Genomic DNA, 14130 nt, shown 5'->3' with positions numbered 1-14130 from the left:
CTAGGTTGGTCATACCTTTCCTTCCAAGGAGTAAGCGTCTTTTAATTTCATGGCTGCAGTCACCATCTGCAGTGATTTTGGAGCCCAAAAAATAAAGTCTGACACTGTTTCCACTGTCTCCCCATCTATTTCCCATGAGGTGATGGGACTAGATGCCATGATCTTAGTTTTCTGAATATTAAGCTTTAAGCCAACTTTTTCACTCTCCTCTTTCACTTTCATCAAGAGGCTTTTTAGTTCCTCTTCACTTTCTGCCATAAGGGTGGTGTCATCTGCATATCTGAGGTTATTGATATTTCTCCCAACAATCTTGATTCCAGCTTGTGCTTCTTCCAGCCCAGCGTTTCTCATGATGTCCTCTGCATATGAGTTAAATAAGCAGGGTGACAATATACAGCCTTGACGTACTCCTTTTCCTATTTGGATCCAGTCTTTTGTTCCATGTCCAGTTCTGACTGTCGCTTCCTGACCTACATACAGAGTTCTCAAGAGGCAGGTCAAGTGGTCTGGTATTCCCATCTCTTGAAGAATTTTCCACAGTTTATTGTGACCCACACAGTCAAAGGCTTTGGCGTAGTCAATAAAGCAGAAATAGATGTTTTTCTGAAACTCTCTTGCCTTTTCGATGATCCAGCAGATGTTGACAATTTGATCTCTGGTTCCTCTGCCTTTTCTAAAACCAGCTTGAACATCTGGAAGTTCATGGTTCACGTATTGCTGAAGCCTGGCTTGGAGAATTTTGAGCATTACTTTACTAGCGTGTGAGATGAGTGCAATTGTGCGGTAGTTTGAGCATTCTTTGGCATTGCCTTTCTTTGGGATTGGAATGAAAACTGACCTTTTCCAGTCCTGTGGCCACTGTTGAGTTTTCCAAATTTGCTGGCATATTGAGTGCAGCACTTTCACAGCATCATCTTTCAGGATTTGAAATAGCTCAACTGGAATTCCATCACATCCACTAGCTTTGTTCGTAGTGATGCTTTCTAAGGCCCACTTGACTTCACATTCCAAGATGTCTGGCTCTAGGTGAGTGATCACACCATTGTGATTATCTGGGTCATGAAGATCTTTTTTTACAGTTCTTCTGTGTATTCTTGCCACCTCTTCTTAATATCTTCTGATTCTGTTAGGTCCATACCATTTCTGTCCTTTATCGAGCCCATCTTTGCATGAAATGTTCCCTTGGTATCTCTAATTTTCTTGAAGAGATATCTAGTCTTTCCCATTCTGTTGTTTTCCTCTATTTCTTTGCAGTGATCACTGAGGAAGGCTTTCTTATCTCTCCTTGCTAGTCTTTGGAACTCTGCATTCAAATGGGAATATCTTTCCTTTTCTCCCTTGCTTTTCGCCTCTCTTCATTTCACGGCTATTTGTAAGGCCTCCTCAGGCAACCATTTTGCCTTTTTGCATTTCTTTTCCATGGGGATGGTCTTGATCCCTGTCTCCTGTACAATGTCACGAACCTCTGTCCATAGTTCATCAGGCTCTCTGTCTATCAGATCTAGTCCCTTAAATCTATTTCTCACTTCCACTGTATAGTCATAAGGGACTTGATTTAGGTAATACCTGAATGGTCTTGTGGTTATCCCTACTTTCTTCAGTTTAAGTCTGAATTTGGCAATAAGGAGTTCATGATCTGAGCCACAGTCAGCTCTAGGTCTTGTTTTTGCGGACTGTATAGCTCCATCTTTGGCTGCAAAGAATATAATCAGTCTGATTTTGGTGTTGACCATCTGGTGATGTCCATGTGTAGGGTCTTCTCTTGTGTTGTTGGAAGAGGGTGTTTGCTATGACAAGTGCATTCTCTTGGCAAAACTCTATTAGCCTTTGCCCTGCTTCATTCCGTCCTCCAAGGCCAAATTTGCCTGTTACTCCAGGTGTTTCTTGACTTCCTACTTTTGCATTCCAGTCCCCTATAATGAAAAGGACATCTTTTTTGGGTGTTAGTTCTAAAAGGTCTTGTAGGTCTTCACAGAACCGTTCAACTTCAGCTTCTTCAGCATTACTAGTTGGGGCATAGGCTTGGATTACCGTGATATTGAATGGCTTGCCTTGGAAACGATCAGAGATCATTCTGTCATTTTTGAGATTGCATCCAAGTACTGCATTTCGAACTCTTTTGTTGACTGTGATGGCTACTCCATTTCTTCTAAGGGATTCCTGCCCACAGTAGTAGATATAATGGTCATATGAGTCAAATTCACCCATTCCAGTCCATTTTAGTTCACTGATTCCTAGAATGTCGACATTCACTCTTGCCATCTCCTGTTTGACCACTTCCAACTTGCCTTGATTCATGGACCTAACATTCCTAATATTGCAACTGTTATGCAATATTGCTCTTTACAGCATTGGACCTTGCTTCTATCACCAGTCCCATCCACAACTGGGTATTGTTTTTGCTTTGGCTCCATCCGTTCATTCTTTCTGGAGTTATTTCTCCACTGATCTCCAGTAGCATATTGGGCACCTACCGACCTGGGGAGTTCCTCTTTCATTATCCTATCATTTTGCCTTCTCATACTGTTCATGGGGTTCTCAAGGCAAAAATACTGAAGTGGTTTGCCATTCCCTTCTCCCGTGGACCACATTCCGTCAGACCTCTCCACCATGACCCAACCTATTTGGAACTTAATAGCATCTAATTCACTGAAAAGAATTAAAAGTAATTAATTAATATATGTTTCAAAATGAAGCTTTTTAAGGCACATTGTAATCCACTTAATAAAAGAAGTTTGTAATGAAATATGAACCTAAATCAAGTTGTAAGTAAATTTCTAAACTAGAAAACAGGAAAAATTCATTTTATGGCAACAAAACTTAGCAACATTACGTCTCCATTTCAAAAATACTACTGAATACAAAGCTACTGTAATGAAAACAGCATGGTATTGGCATAAAAATGGACATATGGATCGTTGGAACAGAGTAGAGAGCCCAGAAATAAACCCACACACCTACAGTCAATTAATCTTTGGCAAAGGAGGCCAGAATATATTAATACAATGAAGATGAGACTGTCTCTTCAGCAAGTGGTGCTGGGAAAGTCTGGGCTTCTGTAATGGCTCAGACAGTAAAGTTGAACAGCTACATGTAAATCAATGAAGTTAGAACACATCCTCACAATATACACAAAGATCAACTCAAAATGGCTTAAACACTTAAAATATTACTTAAGAATAATGTATATTCAGAAAAATGAGCATACTATAAGAGTACAGTTTCAAAAATGTTCACAAACTGAACACAGCCACATAACTTGCACCTAGATCAAGAACCAGAACATGACCAGAACTTCAAAAAGCCCCTCCTCCTCCCTTCTAGTTACTGGAAGGCCACTTATATTATTGGTGACCATATTTAGACTTGTAATACCAGAGTTTTATGACTGTCATTTTAAAATTGAGATGTTAGCAGAAACATCTTAATGTTATTTCTTATTTGATTTCATTTTAATGAATAACTATAGTAAAGCAAGAGAGTTTGAAATGAAATAAGTACCACTCTGTCAAAAGGTCACACAACACAAATTGAAGCAGAGGGAGTCTAGCTTCTGGTAATTCTGGATTTCTGGAAAACCCTGTCAAATGGCCCAGTGCTGGTCAATAATGTTGTATTACCTTTTTCACAGGGAGTTTGGCTCCAGAGAAGGAAAGGCTAATGCAGGAATGAGTAGCAGTTAGGTTCATACTGTTCCTAGACATGCATATAGGATAAAGAAGTCAGGTATTGGGACCACAGCTTTGGGATGGCCCAGACTGCTTTCAGAACACCATCCTGAGGAGTTGGAGCAGATTTTCTTTTTGCTTACTCTGACCACTCCTGCAGAAGAAGGGGCTCTCCTTTGTTGGCCCTTGTTTGAAGGAATCCTCCTCAGTTGCAAAATACATTCCTTAGCTCCAAGTCTGATACTTATACTAAAACTAGATAGGTGAGAAAGTACCAACATGAATGTTTAAAAATATGTGCTTTGTGGGCTTGTATGGGTAAGAATTCCCAGCCCCTTGGCTAGCATTTGGATAAAGATACGATACTAATTGCATTAAATTGTGGCTTAGGCAAATGCACGTCTGTCTCCCCAAGGGAAGATGGCAGTGCCTGATGAAAAGGCAAAAATTAAATAACACTACTTTCTGAGATAACTGGAATGTTCTGAAAACTGTCTGTCCTGATTTTTCTTTAGAATTTTAGGGGTTGGTCATTTTCCATGATTGACAAATAACAAGTGGAATTCTGTTTCAGAGTCCAATTACACTGGAAAGAAAGCTAATCTACCTCATATTTCATCTTATGAGAATCATAATGTTGCTATAAGCAACATGGTAAGCAGACTCGTGGGGTGAACTCTCTGACCTGTTGCTTTCCAGTGCTCTTCATGTGATTTTCTTCCCAGGAGTGTAAAGGGATATGTGTGACTATGTTGCATAGATTTTAGTGCCATCTTACAAGAGTCTCTTCATCGTAGCTTTGAAAAATCAAATTTCCATGTCATGGCCTCTATATTACATGAGATTATAGTGCTCATCTTGTGAGGAGACTCTTTCTTTCTCCCTTGCCAGCTTTGATGAACAAGCTACCACATAGAGAGATCTGTGTGTCAAGGAACAGAGGCTGGCTTCTGGCCAACTGTTAGTACAAAACTGAAGCCTTCAGTCTTACAACCTCAAGGAACTGAGTTCTGCCAACAAAAGCAGATCCTGCCCCAGTCAAACCCCAAATGAGACAGCATCCCCAGCCAACAACTTGATCACGGCCTTTGGAGACCCAAGGGAGAGAATCCAGTCAAGCTGTGCTTGGAATCCTGACCCACAGAAACTGTGAGATAAATGCATGTTGTTTGAAGATGCTAAGTTTTTAGTAGAATTCTGTGCGGGCCTGTACTTATGGGCTCTTGGGACACTTGCTCCAACATAGCATGGCCCTATGTGGGGCCCTGCTGAGCCAGGAAGGACTGCTCAACCTTCTGCTGCTGGGGCTTGGAGACAAGGACCCTGCTGTGTGGACACCTTGCCTGTGGGCAATGCAACCTACCAGTCTGGTCCCCTGGGACCTGCCCTGGTGGCCATGATACCCAGTATGACTCAGCTACTTGGAGATCCTCAGATTGGTATCCTGCAATCAGGATGCAATGCTCCAAGAATGCTGCTGGTATCCTGCAATCAATGCTGCATCAGCTGTGGGCAACTTGGGGCCTGAAGGTTTAGGGGAGGAGCTGTTAAGTGCCAAGTACTCCCGAGGTTCCTAGAGAAGGCATGTGGAGACTCCCAGGTAAATGTGAAGGAGGCTACTCTTCCGCCCTCCTTGCCCTCCAGAGCCTCTGACAAAAGCCCTGCCTCCATTAGAGGCTGGTGGGATACCGCATTAGAAGACTCATACAGCCAGCAAAAGCTGAAAGTTCTTCATGTAAATGTTCATAGTGAGTGTTATTTTTATATATTCAGTTCAAGCAGTCCTTAAGTCAATAAGAAGATCTGTATCTGGTGAAGAAATTATATCAAACAGGAGGCTGCTCTGGTGTCCTAAACACCCAGAAATTAAGGGGCTCTCAATCATTTCAATTTATTCAGTTTATTTTTTCCATAAATGTTTATTGAGTATCAACTATGTATTAGACACTCAGATTGAGATCTATACAAGACACATATTTTTCTTCCCTCAAAATTTAATGAGAGAAAGAGGGATTAAATAAATCATCAATTATACTAAAGTAAGAGAGCTTTCTATGTAAGAGCATTCTGGGAATACATGCATGTCAAATTGCTTCAGTCTTGTCTGACCCTTTGCGACCTGAATCCATGGACTGTAGCCCACCAGACTCCTCTGTCCATGGGACTCTCTAGGCAAGAATACTGGAGCGGGTTGCCATGCCCTCCTCCAGGGGATCTTTCCAACCCAGGGATTGAACCCCTGTCTCCTGAGGCTCCTGCACTGCAGGTGGATTCTTTATGACTGATTGGGAAGGCCATTCTGGGAATATTCCTGCACAAATACTTCAGGAACTGGGGATTATAGGAACTCTGCACTCTTCTCTACCTCCAATCTCACATCCTCAGACTGTGGTGGGTTAAAGATGGCCACAAATTTTTTAATAATCATCTGTGGAAGATGAGGTCTATTCCCTTCCTCCCTCACTTACATAGGCTTGAGTACTGCACTGATTATTCAATAGAGTGCAGAGAAAGTGACAGTGTGCCAGTTGGCTAGCCTTTTAGAGGAGCTTTCACTTTGGTCTCTGGAAATCCTAAGCTGTCATTATAAGTCCCCCTGCCTTCTTAGACCATATGGAGACCATATGTCACATGGTGAGAGTGACATGGAGAGAGACCAGGCACCAGGCACATGTCCTGGCACGAGGCATGTGAATGAAGCCACCTTAGAACCTTCAAACTGTATCAGCTGCAAGGCAAATATTATTGTGATGCCAATCAGGGCCACATAGAGCAGAAAATCTGCCTTGCTGAGTCTTGCTGAAATTTCTCACCCATGAAATTGTGAGATATAGTAAACTGTTTGTTATTTTCAGTCACTAAGTTTTGTTAGGGAGCAGTAAATATCCAGAGGAAACCCTCACATCCAAACGCACAGTGCTGAAAATCTGACCATCTCACTCCTTGAGGGTCTGTCAATGCCTTCCTATTACCTTAGCCCCTTTTATAAGTCGTAAGAGTCCCCCTTCACCTGACCTCTACTCACTTCTCTAGCCTTATCTCTAATATAACTTCTAACTCTTGGCCATCACATTACCAATTTGCTAATGGTGCCCGGGCCAGCCTCCAGCATACAATTTCCTGCTTCCACGCCAAGCAAAGATAGCTTATGCTGCTCCCTTGGCCTATCCCTGCCTTCCTCATTGTCTTTATCTAACTTGATCACTTTCCTTCAATATCTTGGGAGTTATATCCTCCTTCCAGAAGTCTTTTTTGACTTCTCCCAGCCCTAAGCCCTGAGAAACTCACAGAAAAAGAATGCAAATAATTCTAGGCGTTATCCACTATCTCCTTTTTTCCAGAATAAGCTGAGTTCTGGGTCAGTAGGAGAGGGCTTCTGTCCTCAGTCTTGACATGCCCTGGCATCTGTTGAGATGAGCAATAGCCCTGTGCTTAGGTGTCATCACCCCCACATCAGGCGCCTATGGAGATGTCTTTGGCCCAGCTGGACTCTTGATATACACTTCATGCCACTTTCCACTTTCATGACTCATCTCAATTACGTAGCCTCTTGGGCCTTTTGTCAGCTAAATTCTGTGCTCTTTTGGGGGGCAGAGGGGCAAGTTAACTCTTTGCCTCTGCCTCTCTGGGGCTGTTAGAGATTTAGAAAGGCTGTCTCAGGCTTTCCTTACCTGTGGCACGCTGTGTGGTCATCTTTAACTCACCACTGTCACAACCTTGTGGACTAAGAAACATCTATGAGGCTCTTGCCTCCCAGGATTTCATACAGTAACAGATTCCTGACAGCATCATGAGCCTTCATCATCTTTCCCCACCTTGGAGCCAACCTCAAGGTAAGGGGCATGGAGAAGGACACTTTCTTACACCTTCAGTACCTTGAATTCTCTTGCCTACCCTCATTTATCCACTTCTGTGATCCTCAACTTGGAAAGTCTTTATCTTGTCTGAAGATGGGGATGGATGGGAGCCTGATGTTAGTAGAGGGGCAGTTAAACCTGATCAGCACACACTCTTCCCAAGTCTCTCTGTCTTATACCTGGATCCAATTTTCTGAACTTGGATGTTAAGAGTCTGACAACTTGATTCTCTGCTAATGATGAACTAATTTTTCTAAAGCAATGGGAAAAATTTAGTAAAAGGGGGGTGCAAAGAGAAAAAGCATACTTTGGAATGAATACGAAAATATTTTAACATACCAGAATAAAGCTTTTAGCTCTTCCAAATCTAGGCTTCCTCTTCTCACATTGGCCAACACAGTCATAGGTGTTGACCTGAATGAAGTCATACTGGATTCACACTGGAATGAAGAGTGTCTACTTCTTTAGTCTGATATCTGCTGTGTGGGTAGAAGAGGGGAAAGATCAACTAGATGAAAATTGCTTTCAAGTACCTGCGCCAGGGGCTTCCCTGGTGACTCAGCGATAAAGAACCTGCCTGTCAATGCGGGAGATGTGGGTTTGATCCCTGGAGAAGGAAATGGCAACTCACTCTAGTCCACAGGGTCTACAGTCCATGGAGTTACAAAAGAGTTGGATATGACTTGGCAACTAAACACCACCACCACCTAGGCCAGAGCTTGGAACGGGATATTTTCCTAGGGGTTGATTGACTTGGGACTGAGCCTCAGAGGTCATGTAGAAAATTTGCCAGTGACTTTCAAGGTAGGTCACACTCTCTCTTGTGGTGAATAAAGGGGGAAACTGAAAAACTGCCTGGCACCAAACTTCTTTTGTGGCTCACTCAGTTGCACATTGTGCAACTGTGGGAGGTAGGATTCCTGTCACACATCTCTCCCCCTTTGGCTTTCTTCATGCTTTCCTTTCTCTTATACTCTCTTACCTCTTAACATCATAATCACAAATGTTTTTCCATATCCTGTCTTTGGCTGCGTGTGTGAAGGCAGAACAAGAAATGAAAGAATGAGCAATAGCTCTGAAGTGTTTACCTGGTAGGAGGTGATAAGAAAGCTGTTGTTGTTTGTTATTTAGTCTTCCAGTCATGTCTGACTCTTTTGCGACCCCATGGATTGGTATTTTCCAGGCAAGAATACTGGAATGGATTGCCATTTCCTCTTCCAGGGGGTCTTCCTGACTCAGGGATGGAACCTGTATCTCCTGCCTGCATCTCCTGCATTGCAGGCAGATTTTTACCACTGAGCCACCAGGGAATACCATTTTGAACTTATCAGATTGTATTGAGAGAGACTTTGGAGAAAAGTCTTTTCTAGCCACAAAGTTCTGTCATGTTGTTCCGTCTAATTCAGGGATGTCATGGCACTAATTTCTCTGAGTAAGGTTTACTATGTGTGAAAATCAGAGTGATAATAACAAACATTTAGTGCTTACTATGCGCTAGACATTTTCCTAAGTGCTTTATATCTTAATTTTCAATTCTCACGACAATTCTATGAAATCAGTATAGTTATTATCTCTGTTTTAGAAATGGGAAAACTGAGGGACTTCCCTGGTGGTCTGGTGACCAAGACTCCACGCTCCCAGTGCAGGGGGCCAGGGTTCCATCCCTGGCCAGGGAACTAGATCCCAAATCCCGCAACTAAGAGTTTGCATGCTACAACTAAGACCTGGGGTGGCCATTAAATAAATAAAAAAAGAAAAAGACTGAGTCTCAGTGGTGAAGCAATTTTCCCAAGATCTCACTGCTGCTAAATGAGAATCTGGGACTTGAATCCTGAGACTGTGCTGTTGAACACTCTAGAAACAGCTATTTATAAATTATAGTGTATCAAGTTATTTTTATAATTTAAAATATGTAATCAGCCATCAATGTCTAGATCAACTAGGGCTCCTTATGCTGTAAATAACAGAATAACCCAGTACTACTTCTGAGAGAAGTCCAGAGGCTCCAGGAAAACTTTGATCCAATGGCTCAAATGTTGGCACCACGGATGTGTCTTTTCTCTTATCTCTCTACTCTGCTTCCATAGTATAGTTAGAGCCTTGGGCTCTACTAAGAGGTCACCTGAGTCATTACATGTTTTCATTCTATGGTGACAAAATACCTGCAAAAGTTTGAAAGTTAACATTACTACACCATTTTAATGGGAGAAGAGTGAAAGCTTGCCTTTCCCCAAAGCTCTAGCAAACATCTCCTCATGTCTCATTGGCTCTAATTAGGTTGCATGTCCACACATAAACCATGGCCAAGAGAATGAGCTGAACTGATTAGCTTCAGTTCGCTGGGTTCCACTTATGTATTTCACACAAGAGACATGTCTAAGAATGAGAGGATGGTTCCCCAAAGCAAATACAGGGGGTTATTTCATGGAGGGAGAATATATGCTGGGCAGGAAATGGCAATTGCCAATGACACCCATGCTCCTACGGCTGAGAATTATTCCTATTTTCTAAGAATATTTTTTAATTCCATACACTTTTTGTTTCTTCATCCTACCGTTATGGCCCAAGCAATTTCCAATGTTGTTAGAAGCTTATTCTACTGACTACACTCATCATGTGCTTATTAGCTCTAAGAAGTCTTCAAATAAATCCCTCTGATATAGATACTAAGAATAGACATAGCTGGAGGATATACGTATGCAGTCAGTCATGTCCAACTTTTTGTGACCTCATGGACTATAGCCCACCAGGCTCCTCTGTCCATGGGATTCTCCAGACAAGAATACTGGAGTGGGTTGCCATGCCCTCCTCCAGGGGGGATCTTCCTGACCCAGGGATCAAATTCAAATCTCCTGCATCTCCTGCATTACAGGTGGATTTTTTATCACTAGCGCCAGTTGGGAAGCCCACCTGGAAGGCATAGCAATTTCAAATTAGCCTGGGTGTGGTCTTGGAAAGAGGCAGCTGCCAGGCTGCTCCCCACTACTCTTTTTTTTTTAATTGAAGTACAGTTGATTTACGATGTTGTTCCAATCTCTGTTACACAGCAAAGTGACTCAGTTTTATACTCACACATATATTTTCAACTATTCTTTTCAATTATAATTTATCTCAGGAGGTTGGATATGGTTCCCTGTGGTATTAGGACCTTGTTGATATACCTCCTAAATGTAATAGTTTGCATTTATTAACTCCAATTCCCAGTTCATCTCTCTCCCTCTCCCCTGCCTTGACAACCACAAGTTTCTATATCTGTGAGTCTGTTTCTCTTTCACAGATATGTTCATCTGTGTCATATTTTAGATTCTACATATGAATGATATCATATGGTATTTGTTTTTCTCTTTCTGACTTACTTCATTTAGTATGATAATCTCTAGTTGCATCCATGTTGTTGCAAATGTCATTATTTTTTTCTTTTTATGACTGAGTAGTATTCCATTGTATATATGTACCACATCTTCTTTATCCACTCATCTGTCAATGGACATTTAGGTTGTTTCTGTTGGCTATTGTGAATAGTGCTGCTATGAACACACTAGGGTACATGTCTTTTTTTTCTTTTTTTTATATTGTAGCGGGTTTTGTCATACATTGACATGAATCAGCCATGGAATTACATGTATTCCCCATCCGGATCCCCCCTCCCACCTCCCTCTCTACCCGATCACATGTCTTTTTTTTTTAATTATAGTTTTGCCTGTGTATATGCTCAAGAGTGGGATTATTGGATCATACAGTAATTCTATTTTTAGTTTTATGAGGCAACTCCATACTGTTATCCATAGTGGCCGTACCAATTTACATTCCTACCAACAGGTTAGGAAGGTTTCCTTTTCTCCACACCTTCTCCAGCATTTGCATTTGTAGACTTTTTAATGATGGCCATTCTGACTGGTGTGAGGTGGTACCTCACTGCAGTTTTTGTTAGTATTTCTCCAATAATTAGTGATGTCAAGCATCTTTTCATGTGACTACTGCCATCTGTATGTCTTTTGCTCCCCACTACTCTTGCCTCTCCTACAGCCAAGCTTCACGTCCCTCTTTGCATGGCTTTTGGGGTTTGGTTTGTGAGGGGAGAGGATGAGGAGAACGTAGGTTCTAACTTCCCAGCAGCATTCAGCCTCTTTTGCTTCGTCACCACTATCCCCAACAGAAAAAACTGTAGACACCAACATCCACTCCTTCATGACCTGAGAAACTCTATAGCTTGAGTAAAAAGACCAAACAATGGGGAGAAATTAATTAGGATTATGGCAAGTTATGGGTGGAAGGAGCTTCCACTGCATGACTCTGAAAACCCCCAGCATGGCCCTGGCATCAGTCTCTGAAGACATACAGTATCGTCTCTGTGAGACGTGTTTTTCACTTTGGTTGGATTTTCACTTGTAAGAGCGCCAATTTCTCTTGGATTTGGACAGAATATTTTAGATCCTGAATTTGTGGGTCCATACTCATTTGTGTTTTCCTAAGTAGAATAGGCAGGTTGAACTTGTGGATTAACAGTCAATATGTGCCAAACAAAATATTTTCCTCTTTGAGGCAAGTAACAAGTTCCAATATTCTACTTGGGCCTTTCACACATAAGGAAATAGGTCACGTCATTAACACTGCCTTGGCGGGGGTGGGGTGGGGGTTATATGATCGTATTTGTAAAGCTAACTTTCTAGAAGAGTGGGAATTATACAAATATGGAGAACTATTAATCAGTGTTTTGTGCTCTCAGATGACTTGACGCTTTGTGTGTTAGTCTCTAAGCAAAGTTCATAGTGATCACATTATGCGTGATGGTGCAAGGCACTGGCCAAGCGGTGGGCAGCTGTTGGCGCTGATTTCTGTTCTGCTGGGCCTGGATGGAAGCAACCAGTTAGGTGAAGAGAGGCAGACAGACGCTTTTCACATGAAGGGCAATTAGTTATGATTTGGTGTTTATATTATGGGTCTGAGAAGAGTCACTGGAGAAGAGACAGAAGACCAAACAGCTCTACCACTTCTCCGGTCTGGTAACTTTAGGCAGACTACTAACTTTAGGAAGGTCTCATCTGAACCTCCATTTCCTCATCTGTAAAATGGGATTATAATCTCTTTCCGTAAGTTATTATGGCCATATAAAGAACAGTATGGAGATTCCTTAAAAAACTAAAAATAGAAATACCATGTGATCTAGCAATCGCACTCTTGGGCATATATCTGGAGAAAACCATAATTCAAAAAGATATGTGCAACATTCATTGCAGCACTCTTTACAATAGCCCAGACATGGAAGCAACCTAAATGTCCATCAACCGAGGAATGAATCGAGACGATGTGGAATATATGTACAATGGAATTTTACTCAGCCATAAAAAAGGATGAAATAATGCCATTTGCAGCACCATGGATGGGTTTAGAGAGTATCATACTAACTATGTCAGACAGAGAAAAACAAATATCATCTGATATCACTTATATGTGAAATCTGGGCTTCCCTCGTAGCTCAGCTGGTAAAGAATCCACCTGCAATGCAGGAGACCCTGGTTTGATTCCTGGGTCAGAAAGATCCACTGGAGAAGGGATAGGCTACCCACTCCAGTATTCTTGGACTTCCTGGTGGCTCAGCTGGGAAAGAATCAGCCTGCACTTTAGGAGACCTGGGTTCAATTCCTGGGTTGGGAAGATCCTCTGGAGAAGAGAATGGCTACCCACTCTAGTATTCTGGCCTGGAGAATTCCATGGACTGTATAGTCCTTGGGATCACAAAGAGTTGAACACAACTGAGCAACTTTCACTTTCATATGTGAAATCAAATAACAAATGATACAGATGAACTTATTTACAAGCCAGAAACTGACTCAGAGATCTCCAAATCAAATGTATGGTTACCAAAAGGGAAACTTCGGAAGAAGTGATAAATTAGGAGATCGGGATTAACATACACACTACTGTATATAAAGTAGATAACTGGTAAGAACCTACTGCATAGCACAGGGAGCTAGCCACTCAGTATTTTCTAAGAACTTATATGAGAAAAGAATCTGAAGAAGAATGAGTATGCCTATATATGGGGTTTCCCTGGGGGCTCAGACAGTAAACAATCTGCCTGCAATGTGGGAGACATGGGTTCAATCCCGGGGTTGGGAAGATTCCCTGGAGTAGGGCATGGCTACCCACTCTACTATTCTTGCCTGCAGAATTCCATGGACAGAGGAGCCTGGTAGGCTACAGTCTATGGGGTCACAAAGAGCTGGACATGATTGAGCGACCAACATTTTCACTATATTATATATACATATATATATATAATTTGCTTTGCTGCATACCTGAAACTAACACGTTATAAATCAGCCATATTCCAAAAAATTATAAAAAGACAAGTTATTATGAAATCTAAATCAGATAGTATATGTAAAGTTGATTTATATGGAAAAATATAAATGTTAAGGTATGTTATTATTGTCATTAAAATTATTATTGAGTTTAACCATTCAAACACTTGCATACTGCCTAGTAAACTGTGATAGCTTGGTAGAGATCTGTGGCTTAGGGTCTCAAAATAACAACAAAAACGTAAATGTTGGTACTAGTCTCCCATTTTACAAAAACAAACATAAATATCTATCCTGATT

Source organism: Cervus elaphus, chromosome 25 (assembly GCF_910594005.1).
Source record: "Cervus elaphus chromosome 25, mCerEla1.1, whole genome shotgun sequence".
NCBI classification, from domain to species: Eukaryota; Metazoa; Chordata; class Mammalia; order Artiodactyla; family Cervidae; genus Cervus; species Cervus elaphus.
This window is presented reverse-complemented; position numbering follows the sequence as displayed.